General features: G+C 41.0%; 2 protein-coding genes across 2 annotated transcripts in view; both read left to right on the top strand.

Annotated features, from left to right (window-relative positions):
• LOC109029629 (uncharacterized) overlaps positions 1–14,239 on the top strand; it is a 203,587-nt gene that overhangs the window by 9,332 nt on the left and 180,016 nt on the right. The window lies entirely within an intron of this gene.
• Positions 1–14,239, top strand: part of LOC109029631 (uncharacterized) — a 48,369-nt gene that overhangs the window by 9,334 nt on the left and 24,796 nt on the right. Inside the window, exon 2 of the mRNA XM_072302161.1 lies at positions 6,850–6,926. The gene's annotated coding sequence lies outside the window, so the exon portion shown is untranslated. The remainder of the gene's footprint in view (positions 1–6,849; positions 6,927–14,239) is intronic.

Genomic DNA, 14,239 nt, shown 5'->3' with positions numbered 1-14,239 from the left:
AATTTCGTCCGTTTTGCCGTATCTTGAAGCGTAAGGTCACAAACGGCCCAATGACGACGTGAGGCTATGGGCTGGCGGGGCGCGCCGCGGCCGGCCCGCCGCTGAGCGTGCGCGCGCGGCAGGGTTGCGCATCGCCGCTTTACACCGGCGTAGAGGAACGAACGGTGGAGTGGGAGGGGGATATCCGGTGGAAAAGCATCCACATTTTCTATCCATAATGAAAATGCATTATACTTTTTCAATATAGGTGAGGAAATATGAGCCATACAAGGAAGTGATGAAAAGAGTGACAAATACATATATAGTTTGTACGGTTAAGAGTGTAAGTGGGGAAAATTTGCCGTAACTACAGAACAGCCCTGAAAATCTCGGGGAAATAAAAGCTGCTATTGATGAGAGGTTTAATTAAGGACTAATTAAAAAGATAGGTGCGATGTTGTCGAATCGTAAGCCCTTTACGCGATCAAAAGCGATTAGTGTAAATTTAATTGGAAAAGTTTAAGAAAAATTTGATGAAAGAAAATTGCCCAAAATTCGGGAAGTGCTTAAAGTGTTTTTCTATCATGTGAAGTGTTCGTACATGAATGTCAATGGCAGTAATTCCAATATGGAATGAAAAATGTAGAATCCCTGTGATACATAGTGTCTATGTTTACCCTCCTTTTCATTAGTGCATTTAACGTGACATCAATTAGAAAGTTTAATTCGAGAGGTTCAATATGGCTTACCCTCTTACATTTTCTGGTACTGAACCCCCCCCCCCCCCCCCCGCCACAGTTACTTGCTATAATCAAAAATGTAATATTAGTTTCTCGAAAAAATATGATTTAACTTGGGGTTTGAACCCCACTCTTTATATCCGTGGGCAATGCCCTTGACCACTCGGCTACTGGGGAAGATTTGAGTAAACGAGGCTAATGTGTCATTTAGCCCCGTGGGTGAGGCCAGGCAATCAACATCAGCTGTAAGTTGGCGGAGCCAGATTGAACCGATTGAATAAAACTTTCTAATTGATGCATCAAACCTTCAGTGATTTCATATGAAATGAAAAAACTTATTTTCTTCCGTTTGGCGGGACTCATAAGCGAGCGTGAATTTTTCCTGTCGAGAAACTCTCTCCTGGGCGCGAGCTTTCTTCTTGTCTGCTCTCTTCACCTCTGCTGCAAGGATAGTATCCTTCACTGTGGATATTATGCATTCTCATTCAGGTTTTTGCTGAAGAATTAAAAATGCTTCATCCTCTTCATTTTCCATGATATCTAGAGTATTGCGTAAAGCAATGTCGAATAACGCGTCGATTTTTGCCGTAAAATCAGTCTCCAAATTCTCTTGAACCAGCGATCGACGGCTAGCATTTATTGATACGCGCCTCCACTCCTCATAAAAATGTAAACATTTTTAAAAACATGGACACTATATGTATCACAGGGATTCTACATTTTTCATTCCATATTGGAATTACAAGATCAGAGGTTTTCGACGCACCGCCATTGACATTAATGTGCGAAAACTTCACATAATAGAAAAACACTTTAAGCACTTCCCGAATTTTGGGCAATTTTCTTTCATCAAATTTTTCTTAAACTTTTCCAATTAAATTTACACTAATCGCTTTTGATCGCGTAAAGGGCTTACGATTCGACAACATCGCACCTATCTTTTTAATTAGTCCTTAATTAAACCTCTCATCAATAGCAGCTTTTATTTCCCCGAGATTTTCAGGGCTGTTCTGTAGTTACGGCAAATTTTCCCCACTTACACTCTTAACCGTACAAACTATATATGTATTTGTCACTCTTTTCATCACTTCCTTGTATGGCTCATATTTCCTCACCTATATTGAAAAAGTATAATGCATTTTCATTATGGATAGAAAATGTGGATGCTTTTCCACCGGATATCCCCCTCCCACTCCACCGTTCGTTCCTCTACGCCGGTGTAAAGCGGCGATGCGCAACCCTGCCGCGCGCGCACGCTCAGCGGCGGGCCGGCCGCGGCGCGCCCCGCCAGCCCATAGCCTCACGTCGTCATTGGGCCGTTTGTGACCTTACGCTTCAAGATACGGCAAAACGGACGAAATTTCTGCCCTAAAAGGGCCGTAACTTGCCATTTTCCTTCAGAATTGATGTGTCGCTTGCCAAAATTTTTGAATTTTGGGTTTAGGCCCTTTAGGCCCTTTGAGGCACGGGTTAAAATTTTTTTAAATTTTTTTCCTTTTAGGGGGTTCATTTAGAGACCACATAGAAACTTTTTAGGGGTTGACCAACTTGATTTTCGGAAAACTCAAAAATAAGACACACCCTAGCTAGGGTGCTCGATCTTAGCAAGTTGCGGGAGGCGTGAGAGTCCCTTTGGAACCCTCCAGGAAATGGGAGACAGTGGGAGAGGAGATCTGGCAACACTGCACTTGCTGGCTTGCTGCTCTCAGTTTGCGTTCCTCTCAGAAACTTGCCGCAAGACGCAAGGGAGGAAAACAAAGGAGGGCTGCAGCGGGGTGCAGTGGAATGCAGTTTCTCTTTTTCCCGTTGTCTTGCATTTCCGAGGCACCCATCGGTCTCCCGGATTAGAGGTTTGATGAGCGTGGGCGGTGATTGGGACCAATCAGAAGTGATTTGACAAGAGTCACCTGGGCTTGGTCAACAATCCCACCCTGATGCCTAGGTCGGTTCAAGGGGGCTCTCACTTGAAAAACTATGGTGGATCCGTAAGGTCGAGAAATGTAAGTCCCTAATTAAGGTGCCCCTTCGGGCCAAATTCTCTCGTTTATCTCTTTAGCATACAAAATGTTAGGTCGGGTACGGTAGTTAAGTTTGCGGTTTAGTGTTTTGTTATTTGCTCATGTTGCTATTTTCTTGTTCGGTTGTCATTATTACTTAGTGTCTGTATTTATCTTTTTATTTATTCCTCTTGCCTTTTATCATTGTTTCGTGTGTATGCGCGAGCCGGCCGCAGCACACTTCGAAAATGGAACTCCGCCAATCAGTGCACACTTTCATCTGTGAACTGACGCCGCTTTTGAATTAACCGAAAGTTTACTTGACTTTTCCCTTTTGGCGCAGAAAATCTTCCCGGTCTCATTCACCGTAAACCGTTACAAAAAATCAACCTCTCCGGCCAATGGAGATGTTGCACGTGTGAGGGATTTACGATTTGACCCCTGATTCTTATGTAAAAGTTCGCGAGAAACACGATGGTGCCACTGGATTTCTCTGAAATCAACTCCCAAGCTCAAAAAAAGCTCTCAAAGTGAGGCCAAAATGGAGGGGATATCCCACCCTACCCTGAGAGTCCACCTCCACATCAAGACAAACTCCTTATGCAAAGATAGGGAGCAAATACATTGTCAGGGTTGCCACTTTATTTGGGGACTCCAAAACTGAGAACACGGCATCACTGCTACTGCATTTGCTCCCTATCTTTGCATGGAGAGTTTGTTTTGATGTAGAGGTGGACTCTCAGGGTAGGGTGGGATATCCTCTCCATTTTGGTCTCACTTTGAGAGCTTTTTTTGAGCTTGGGAGATGATTTCAGAGAAAACCAGTGGCACCATCGTGTTTCTCGCGAACTTTTACATAAGGATCAACGGTCAAAGCGCAAATTCCTCACATATGCAACATCTCCATTCTGCCGTGCTAACGTATGAACCTTTTATTCTTACTATGGGTCAGTTGCGCTGGTCCCAGAATCGTCTTTTGATGCTTGATTCTTGTAGATAAGCTAGAAATATTAAAGTCTGTCGAACTCGAAACCGCATACTTTCTACGTTCATTAATAACCGAGATATCGCTCTTTGAAGAGTCGGGGTTTTGACGTCATCAGTGTTCGAAACCCATTTTGAGTTTTAGGAGCCATGTGGCGCATCAAACCCGATTTTTAGGCGCCATTGAAGATTTTTTGGGGGCCAAATTGACTTTTTGCCTGTATATTACGGCGCATTAGTGAAAAGTTAGACGCAAGATGTTTTCGTAACAGAACTAGTGAATAGCTGTAACTTGGGGAAGACAAAAACACAAATGATGAAATCGTGAAGAATAGAAAAAGCTTTCTCTTGTGGTGCTGAAAATTTCGAATCATCACCCAATATGAAAATTCAGATTTTTAGGGGCCGCGTTGGCGCCTGTGAGTTTCGAACGCACATTTGTACTGGTTGTTCAACGTGAAACTCGGATGAAAGCAAGGTGTAAGAAACCAAGGGTGTCACTGCCGCGGTGGATGACGTCAAAACCCGACTTTTCGAAGGGCGATATCTCAGTTTATATTGAACGTATAAAGTTGCGGTTTAAACAGATCTTATTATTTTAAGCTTATCTCCAAGAATCAAGCATAAAAACAATTTCGTGACCAGCGCAACTGACCCATTGAAAAGGCTTGAAATATTCACTATATAGCACTCCTGAATGGAGATGTTGCATGTGTGAGGAATTTGCGATTTGACTGTTGATTCTTGTGTAATCGTTCGCGAGAAACACGATGGTGCCACTGGTTTTCTCTGAAATCAACTCCCAAGCTCAAAAAAAGTTCTCAAGATGAGGCCAAAACGGAGGGGGTATCCCACGCTATCCTGAGAGTCCACGTTTATACATCAAGACAAATTCTCCATGCGGAGATAGGGAGCAAATACATTGACAGGGCTGCCACATTATTCGGGGACTCTTAAACTGAAATCACGGCAACCCTGCTAATGTATTTACTCCCTATCTTTGCATGGAGAGATTGTCTTGTTGTAGAGGTGGACTCTCAGGATAGCGTGGGATATCCCCTCCATTTTGACCTCAACTTGAGAGCTTTTTTTGAGCTTGGGAGTTGATTTTAGAGAAAATCAGTGGCACCATCGTGTTTCTCGCGAACGTTTACACAAGAATCATTAGTCAAATCGCAAATTCCTTATACATGCAACATCTCCTTCGAGTTTTTCAGAATTCCTGATTTTTCGTTAGATTTGTCAGAGTGGCTAGCGATCGGAAAACCGGGGAAAATCCTGACCGCGCCGTTGCGCCAACGTTTTGACCACATTAATTTAGTGCCCGTATGTTATCGTAAAAAAGTCGGGAAATGTCACTCGAAGAAGCCACTTTTCTAAACAAGAAGTATTTTCAACCTAGATCAAATGGAAGTTAGAAAAAAAAATGAGATGAATTGTATTTTTTCCATTTGAATAATGTCACTTTTAAACACTTATACCTTGTCAGGAGTTGATTTCCAATCTTAATTAAACTCCATTTTGCAAATCGGAACTATAATTTGTGGCTCGTCTGTGAAAACACTTATGTGCAGAGGGAAACTGATGGTACATACGTTGTTTCTGAACTGAGCCAGAAACTATAGTTCCTAATTGCAAAATGCAGTCCAATTAATATCTTGTCTAGAGGCACATTGCAAAGTTGGTGGTCCGTGTAACTTATGGCTTTCAAGAATGAGGCATAAGATGAAAAAGTTGATTTTTCTGCCGAACTTCTGAGAAAAATCTCTGTTTTTCTTCAGTGGAATTAAGATGAAAACAAAAACGAGACAAAATCCTAGGTTTTCATCTGTAAATTTTTCCGTGGAATTTGGGATAAATCAGGGAATGAAATGGAACCAATTCTAGACACCATGGTCTAGTTTCGTCTGATTCACGATTCACGGGTGAAGTAGACATATTGAAAACACTAATATTGCAAAGTGTATACGAAATAACAGGTTGATAGTGGTAACTGGCATCGCAAAATAGGAAGAGAGAAATACTCAAAACGGCAAATCTACAGCTCTTTATATCAGTTCAAAGTTCTGGTCTTGCTCGGGATAAGATTCTATATGAAGCTGAAGGAATTTGCCCTCGTAAGAATTTCAATCGTTAAAAAAAAAAACTAAGCAGTATGCCGTGGTTTTTTTTTAAAAAGGGATTCCATTCTGCGAAATATTGAAATTAATTTAGTGTACCAAGATAGATTCTGATTAATCGATTGCTACGTGACACAATTCTAGCTCCGTAACTTTTGAGGAGCAAGTCATGTCTTGACCACTGTATTTTTTATTTATTTTTTATTTTATTTTTATTTCTGTGTGCCTACGAAGGTTGTTGAAACTTAGTACACAGGCGTCTAAGAGGAGCCCTTGATTTATCTGCCTCTGCTACCATCCATTTTTGGAATTTGAGAAGAGAACATTATTCAGGATGTCAAGAGACCGCCGGGAAAACCGGGAAATGTTAGGGAAATGTGGGAAAACGTCGTGGAATCCGAAAAAATTCGGCATGTCGGGGGAAATTTGTTTTGCAAGCGATTTCCGTGTCAGGAGAACGTCAGGGAAATCGAATAACACGAATCTTTTGGAAAATGCCCCGCGAATTTTACACTTGCGGAGATTGCTATGTACCAAAACTCCCAGAATTGCTGCTGATGTCCAATAAATTGTAAAAAATGAGGGAAAATTATCTCGCATAAGTTTAGGAGTCTTATATTTCGCTCTATTTATTACATTATTTTCCTAAAACATAAAAAAAATTCTTTCTTACATCTAATCGGTTCCAGCGTGTGAAAAATTAGGAATTTGCCCGTTTTTGCCAGGGAAATGTCAGGAAATTATTTTTTCCGTCTGTCAGGGAATTTTGAATTTTTCCCCGGTTTTTTGGCAGTTTTTGTCTGGGAAATCAGGGAAACTCCAGGGAATTTTTGTTTCGAAAATTGCTAGACACCTTGATTATAGTGGTTATGAGAAGTGTCTACGTGCATCAGTAAAAAATAAACTAATAAGTAATCAAGTAGGATCACGCAAGAACTTAGTGGCTCCTGTTTATAATCATATCACAATCTCACTCCTTTTCACAACTCGATCTAAAATATGACACGGACTTTCTACTTTTTGTTTCAGGTCAGTTCCCGTGGAGATTCCATCACATATTAAATCAGGGATTTAGAAACTGCGGTATCCCGGGGTGTGTTCACGGGGTATGTAACATTGTAACACATTGAAAAGCCCTTGAGTTTTCTCTATCAAATTTCTAAGTCCTGAAATATTTTGAATTTCGGGGAACTGCTCAAATGTTCTTGAGATTTGTTGAATCGTATATCAATTCGTTCATTGTCGCAGTTAATCGCCTAAGGATGAAGGCACGGCCCTCGAACCGCGTCTTACACGCATCCTGAAAATTAATGAGCAAGCTAGTTCGATAATTTTGAACTGTAAAGTTAACCAGTTATCTTCGTTTTCAACCTTAAGGTGATTCGATGGACGCCATATTTTGTGTCAGAACGACGTGCGATGTATCGCATCGATTGGTTCCATTTTTTCAGCTACTCGTCATTTCTCTCCAATTTTGAGATCGCAATTCTGTTGTCAGGAGACTAAAGCACTCACTTACCAATTTTAACAAAGATATTCGACGTAATAAAGGCATGATTTTTTTTAGAGAGAAAATATCGCATTCGAGTGCAGTTTCGATATTAGTATCGAATGTGATGTCTTCTTTCTAAAAAAACCACGCCTTTATTACGTTGAATTTCTTTGTTAAAATTGGTAAGTGAGCTCCTTTAGGCTCCTGAAAACAGAATTGCGATCTCAAAATTGGAGAAAAATGACGAGTAGTTGAAAAAATGGAACCAATTGATGCGATATATCGCATGCCATTCTGACACAAAATATGGCGTCCATCGAATCACCTTAATATTTTTCTTTTGCCTCGGATACTTTATAAATTCTAATTGCGCCTTTTGTCCTCTGCGCGTAACATATTCGCATATTGATGTAACCACTGACGTTATTTCTTCATTTATGAATTACTTTTGGAAGATTTATTTCTTGTGTAATGTGTTGTGCGTGAGATTTTGACGCGGAAGCATGTGTGTACGAGGTCTATTCTGCCGTGCTAAGGAGGAACGCTGTATGACATTTTGAGTGTTGCCAAAGATCCTTGCAGAAAATATTTATATTTGATGCAAGTTATGAATATTTACCCTTGAAATTTTCAGACTTTTTAAATGTAATTACGAACAAAATCCTCCGGAAAAATCGGGACGGAAATATTAACAAATTTTCCTGAAAATTTGTAATTTGTCGAAGGAAATTTGGCAATGCTCGATGGATCACACGGCGTTCTTCCGTAGCACGGCAGTATTCCTCATCGAGGCTTGCGGCCCACTACATGTTGATTACAACGCCTGAATACAACTATTCGTGCTCTGCGAATGTCCAAGCTGCATACACAAAATACCGAAGGCGCTCCGACTTTTCCCCACCACTTTTGAAATTCCAATCTTTTCTTCTCTTTTACGAGCTAATTTTGAGTTATGAAAATGGTCCACCGAAACGTTATGTACTGAGCGAGCCCGCTCTCTGGAAACTTCATCTCTGCTCTTATGGCGCTCGTCGCCAACATGATAGATTAACCTCGGCGACTCTGTCAGGTTCTCCGTGGTGCTTCGTTTCTTGGCCTCCATGCCATGACAAGAGCAAGTGAAGATACTTGAAAGTCGGCAAAACTTTTTTCCTCCATTTTGATGTATTCAAAACAATCGACTCCTGGCGAGACAGCTTGTCTTACCTAGAATCGATATGTTCAGAGGATTTAAACGGAGGGGAAAAAGTGTTGCCTATGGAGATGTTGCATGTGTGAGGGATTTGCGATTTGACTGTTGTTTCTCATGTAAAAGTTCGCGAGAAACACAATGGTGCCACTGGTTTTCTCTGAAATCAACTCCCAAGCGCAAAAAAGCTCTCAAGTTGAGGCCAAAATGGAGGGGATATCCCACCCTACCCTGAGAGTCCACCTCTACATCAAAACAAACTCTCCGTTCAAAGATAGAGAGCAAATACATTGACATGGCTGCCACTTCATTTGGGGACTCCAAAACTGAAAACACGGCATTACTGCTGATATATTTGCTCCCTATCTTTGCATGGAGAGTTTGTTTTGATGTAGAGGTGGACTCTCAGGGTAGGGCGGGATATCCATATCCCCTCCATTTTGGCCTCACTTTGAGAGATTTTTTTTGCGCTTGGGAGTTGATTTCAGAGAAAACCAGTGGCACCATCGTGTTTCTCGCGAACTTTTACGTGAGCAACAACAGTCAAATCGCAAATCCCTCACACATGCAACATCTCCATTTGCGAAATCGCCACTGACCATAGCGATCTACCTGTGCACAGCGATTTTGTCGCACTGTGTTTGTTTGTCGAACAATGATCAATATGATTTTTAATTGTGGGGAATGGATAACTGCTCTCCAAGTCGACGACTGATCATTCGTTGCATTTAAAATACTCCTTTTATCAGTGGTGTATTGCGTTTTGCGAGAAATCTAGTGATTTACCGTTTAACACCATGGGAAAGGACCGGTTATCAGGATGTTCGGAATCACGACAAACACCTCAGTTATCGATTTAAGCACAACACTGAATACGAGAAATCGACGGTCGATGTTTCGTGCCTCGCTGCTGTCGTTCACCACAAACTTCCTATTCTCACATTCATCATCTGAGAATACGGGAATGGACAGCAGATGAGTGGAAAAACAAGCGGGAAAGTTCTAATACTGTCGTATTAGAAAAGCGCTCAGGTGTTAATAAATGTATTTAATGAAGAAAGGACGTTTAAACTCCGTCGACTTGACTGGGAGATGGATATAAAACATCAGCTGATAGCAAACAAAGGTTACCAAGGAAACCGTAAACGCGTATTTTTGTTTCCGGAAAATGAGCTCACCGTTAAGCTCATCAGGCGCGTTTTTTTGAGCTCGCCCACTCGGGAGAGCTCTTTGCGATCGATTTCTTTTAGCATTGGTAGTGTCCGTGGCGACAAATGGATGGTTCTCGTTGCCGTCGGAGGAACGGCCAAAATCCCATTGATTTCAAGGTCTAAAAGTTGAATTTTCGCGGGTTACAGTTTTCCTCCGTCGAACATTTCCGTTCCCTCATTCAACTGAGGATTAATTGTTCCTCGTTTGCTACACTAGAGAGCAGCACTTTCCAGTGGCCGAGTATATCATAGCATGTTGCTATGGTTTTATAGCAAATTACCTAATTGTATGTTATCATCCTCTTATCTTTTCAATGCAGTTTTTGTGTGCAGTTGTACTTGCAATTGTTATTATTTCTTAAAATAAAAAACATGGTGACCTCGACGTGATTTAATAATTTGTTCAATTAATTTTAAGTTACTAAGACTAAGATTGAGATTTGCGCATAATTAATGGATAATCCTTAAGATTGCCGTTATTGGTACCATAGAAGGTTAATTAACCTCAAAATAATTGCATGCTTGAGAGCTCGGTTGAGACTCGCATTGGGATCCTTTCAGAGTTTGTTTAAACCTCATATTAAGAATGCTTTAGGATTCGTTTGAGCCCCTCGCATTAAGAATGCTTGGCCTCGCATTAAGAATGCTTGAGAGTTCGTTTGAGCCTCGCATTGAGTTTCTTTAGAGTTCGTTTTAACCTTAAAATACAGATGCATGAAGTGCTCTTTCGAGCTCCGTGCTATTTATAGTGCGCGAGGTGCTCCATTGAGCCACCGCATACATACAAAGGCGTGATGTGCTCCATTGAGCCACTCGCATACAAAGACTTGAAGTGGTCTTTCGAGCTCCACGCTAAAATTCAAGTGAGTTCCTTTTCCGCTCTTAGTGTATACCATAAGTATTGTGTAAGAATTATGGCAGAAACGTTCCTCCGAACCGTGCTCAATTATAGTTTCTTTGAACTCTGTGCCGATAAAAATTCAGAATTTCAGACTGCCAGCTTAACAAAGTATAACCTTAATTCAAGTTGGCGACTTGATTTAAAAAAAAAAAAAAAATTAAAATTAAATCATATGGTTTCATTACATTGTTGACAAGTTAAGAAAAAGCTTATCAACGATGAAAGCCAGAAACAAAAGTCGTCTTTTTTATGCCATCGGTCGCCATCAGTCGCCGTCACTGCGCAATCATTCGTGTTTTGTTTCGTTGATGCCATCAGAAATGGGCGGAGCTTAGTTTGTCAAACTGAGCTAGACCATCAGTCACGTGACGCTTTGACGCCATCAGCCGCAATCACTCGTCACCCGAGTCCGGAGTGTCTCCATGGAGCACCATCAGTGAGACCTAACCTCTAACAATTTTTTAGTAGCGTAATCCCGTGTGATTGGATAGAGAAAAATGGGCGTAACCATCAGTCGCAATCACAGCGATGCCATCGGTAAGCGACCGACGACATAAAAAAAGACGACTAAAAATGCGATGGCAAAAATAGCCATTGCAACATTTGCCGCAAAATCACATTCATAAAAGATAATTCCATTTCTCTCTCTTTATTTCTCTTTATTTATTGAAATGTGAAAAATTTGACTTATGAAATTACGTCATAACATTTTGCATCGGCATGTAACCTCTGATAATTGGGTAAAGATTCATTTAATACGTATACAATTTTAGAAAAAAGCATTAATAGTTGTTAATAGTTTCCCAAAGGCGAGCTCTCCAACACAGTAGTGTTGGAAACAGCAGCTTGTTAGGCTTAATTTGAGTTCAACGATCAATTTCGATAAGAATTACTCTTCTGCTAAGAAATTTTCTTATAGACAAACGATCGAAACTACCTGCGCATTACGCTAAAAGCATCAAATACAGTTTTCACAGCTTTATTTTTTTTTAAAAATGGACACCCCCCCCCCCCCCTAAAAAGCCTACACATCGATGAGCTGGTGCGCCATTTAAACGCATTAGCACTAGTATACAAGTACTCAGAGGCAAGTCAAAATCAAAAAGCGCTGCCTATCGGCTGAGCGCTTAAAACTTGTTGGGAGGGGAAGCAGCGAGGAAAATGGAGACGAGAGGAACATCGGTTTAAGCCTGACTTGCTGAGGAAAAACGTCACACGACGAATCGGACGTCGCCGAAATTCCTCCAACAAGGTACGGCGTCTCCCAAAAACTCAATTTTTTCCTTGATTTTATAGGATTAAATTTAAAATAAAATTCAGTATAACCGACAATTTTGGTCGTATTTTCTCGCGGAAAAATTTGAGGAGATAAGTGGCAGTAGGCTGGTAGGCCGCCAAAGACAAAACCGTTATAGGGTAGGACGACATTTGCTGATTTTTCACTTTTCAAAATACTTGGGTACTTAACTGTACCAAATTTTATCGTGCAACGTTCAGAATTAACGTTATCGTTCTGAACAAAGTTGTACGAGAAATAGTATGCAAAAAATCTCCGAAATGTCGTCCAATCCGTCTAAAACTCAATAATTGGACTACAATTTGCAATTCCGAGCCACTATTTAATACTCGATCACACACGAGCTCATTGGCGGATCTAGCAAATTGGCAGCATTGTTTTTCTCCATTTACACCTATAGAAATGTGTCGATTCATGAAGGAGCCAGGTTCGGAGGAAATCCGGCGTTGCCCAATTGCTGGATCCGCTTCAGCATGAACTATCTGTAAAAATAATGAGACATACGTTGTTTCTAAAATGAGCTAGAACTATTCGTTCCTAATCCTTCCTATGTATTAAAATGCAAAGTTCCGAATCTTGGGGCATTAACTTTGAGAGAACCACCGGACCGATTTGCGTGATCTTTTTTTTAAATGAAAGCCCTGAGCTGTAGATTTGCAGGCTGTGATCGTTTTTTCGATTTTCTCAAATTTTCTCCCATAATTTTCTCAAATTGTCTTCGATGCATTAAAACGGAGGTCCGAATCTTTGGACGTTAACTTTGAGAGAATCACCGGACCGATTTGCATGATTTTTGTTTTAAATGAAAGCCTGTGATCTGTAAATTTGCAGGCTGTAATCGTTTTTTCGATTTTCTCAAATTGTCTCACTTTTATCGACGAGAGAAGTTTAGCTGGGCTCAAATTTTCTCCCATTTATTCAGACTAAAGTCCGCATTTTGGGACATTAACTTTGAGAGAACCACCGGACCGATTTGCATGGGGTTTTTTTAAATGAAAGCTTTTGATCTGTAGATTTGCAGGCTGTAGTTGTTTTTTCGATTTTCTCAAATTTTCTTACTTTTATCGACGAGTAAAGTTCAGCTGTTTCGAGCGGTCATCTGGCCGCTACCTGCTTGCCCGTCACTAGATACCCCCCCTAGGGTCTCAGCCACCCCTCCCACAACGTTCTTTCGGCTATCTCCGTTTACTTTCGTGTAGCTTTCCTCCCACCAACCTCAAAGAAGGTTTAGGTCGCATTGTCGTTTGTCACTCACCACCCACATTCCGTCGCAATCTCTCGGCTACTCCGCTTCACCACTTCTTGATAGGCATCCTGGCGGTTTGACTGACCCTGACTTATTAACTGCAGCGGTGCGCACACGTATTGCTAACAACATGTATTGTTATGGACATTTCATTCTTATTTGTTCTTTTCTCTTTCCAACTTTGTTTCAAATTTGCTTGATACTTCGTTTCTTCCTCTCTCTTTATTTTGTTGGTCAGTCGACTACGTTGATCGGCTTTTTGCTATTGAAAGCACATTAAGACTTCATGGATTTTCAATATCATCATTTGATCTTCAGGAATTGCTTCCGATTAACCTGAATCTTCAAGGGTCGGAGCCTGACTCTCCTCCCCCTAAAACTATGATTCCATGATTTCTGCCGCTAACCCAGAGCAACATCAAATTATCTCTGAATTAATTAGTCTCATCCAAAATCCATCTTATACGTGTAATGCGATTTTCATTGATGGTCCAGGAGGATCGGGAAAAACTTTCGTTTAAGAATGTCTTACTGCGTATTGTACAAAGGAAAACTTAGACGTCATCTCCGTTGCTTGGACAGGTATCGCGCATCGTTGCTACCTAACGGTCGGCCGGTTCATAGCAAATTCAAAATTCCTTCGGTTCTGAATGAGAATTCTGTGTCGAGTCTGACGGTTAGCTCAAGAGAGGCTGAGACTATTCGGAAAACAACGATCATTTTTTGGGGTGAAGCTCCCATGGTTATCACGCATGCTCTGGCATGCATCGACCGACTTCTTAGAGAATGGGTAATGATATCCCTTTTCGAGGAAAAATTGTCGTCTAGGGTGGTGATTTTAGACAGGTTTTACCCGTTGTTCCGTATGCTTCTCGCCAAACATTGGTGCAAAATGCAATCAAGTTCTCACCACTTTGACCTCTTTTCAAAATCAGAAAACTTACTCAAAATATGAGAACTTTGCAAGACGAAGCGGAGTTTGCAAAATTTTAACTCGAAATAGGTGATGGTGTTTACCTTTCTGCTAAAAAAGGCCATGCCGGAATTCATTGATTTACCGACAAGCAGTATTACTGAAACTGA

The sequence above is a fragment of the Bemisia tabaci genome, chromosome 7 (genome assembly GCF_918797505.1).
Source record: "Bemisia tabaci chromosome 7, PGI_BMITA_v3".
Lineage (NCBI taxonomy): Eukaryota > Metazoa > Arthropoda > Insecta > Hemiptera > Aleyrodidae > Bemisia > Bemisia tabaci.
Note: the sequence above shows the minus strand (reverse complement) of the source record. Positions and strands in the feature narration are given on the sequence as shown.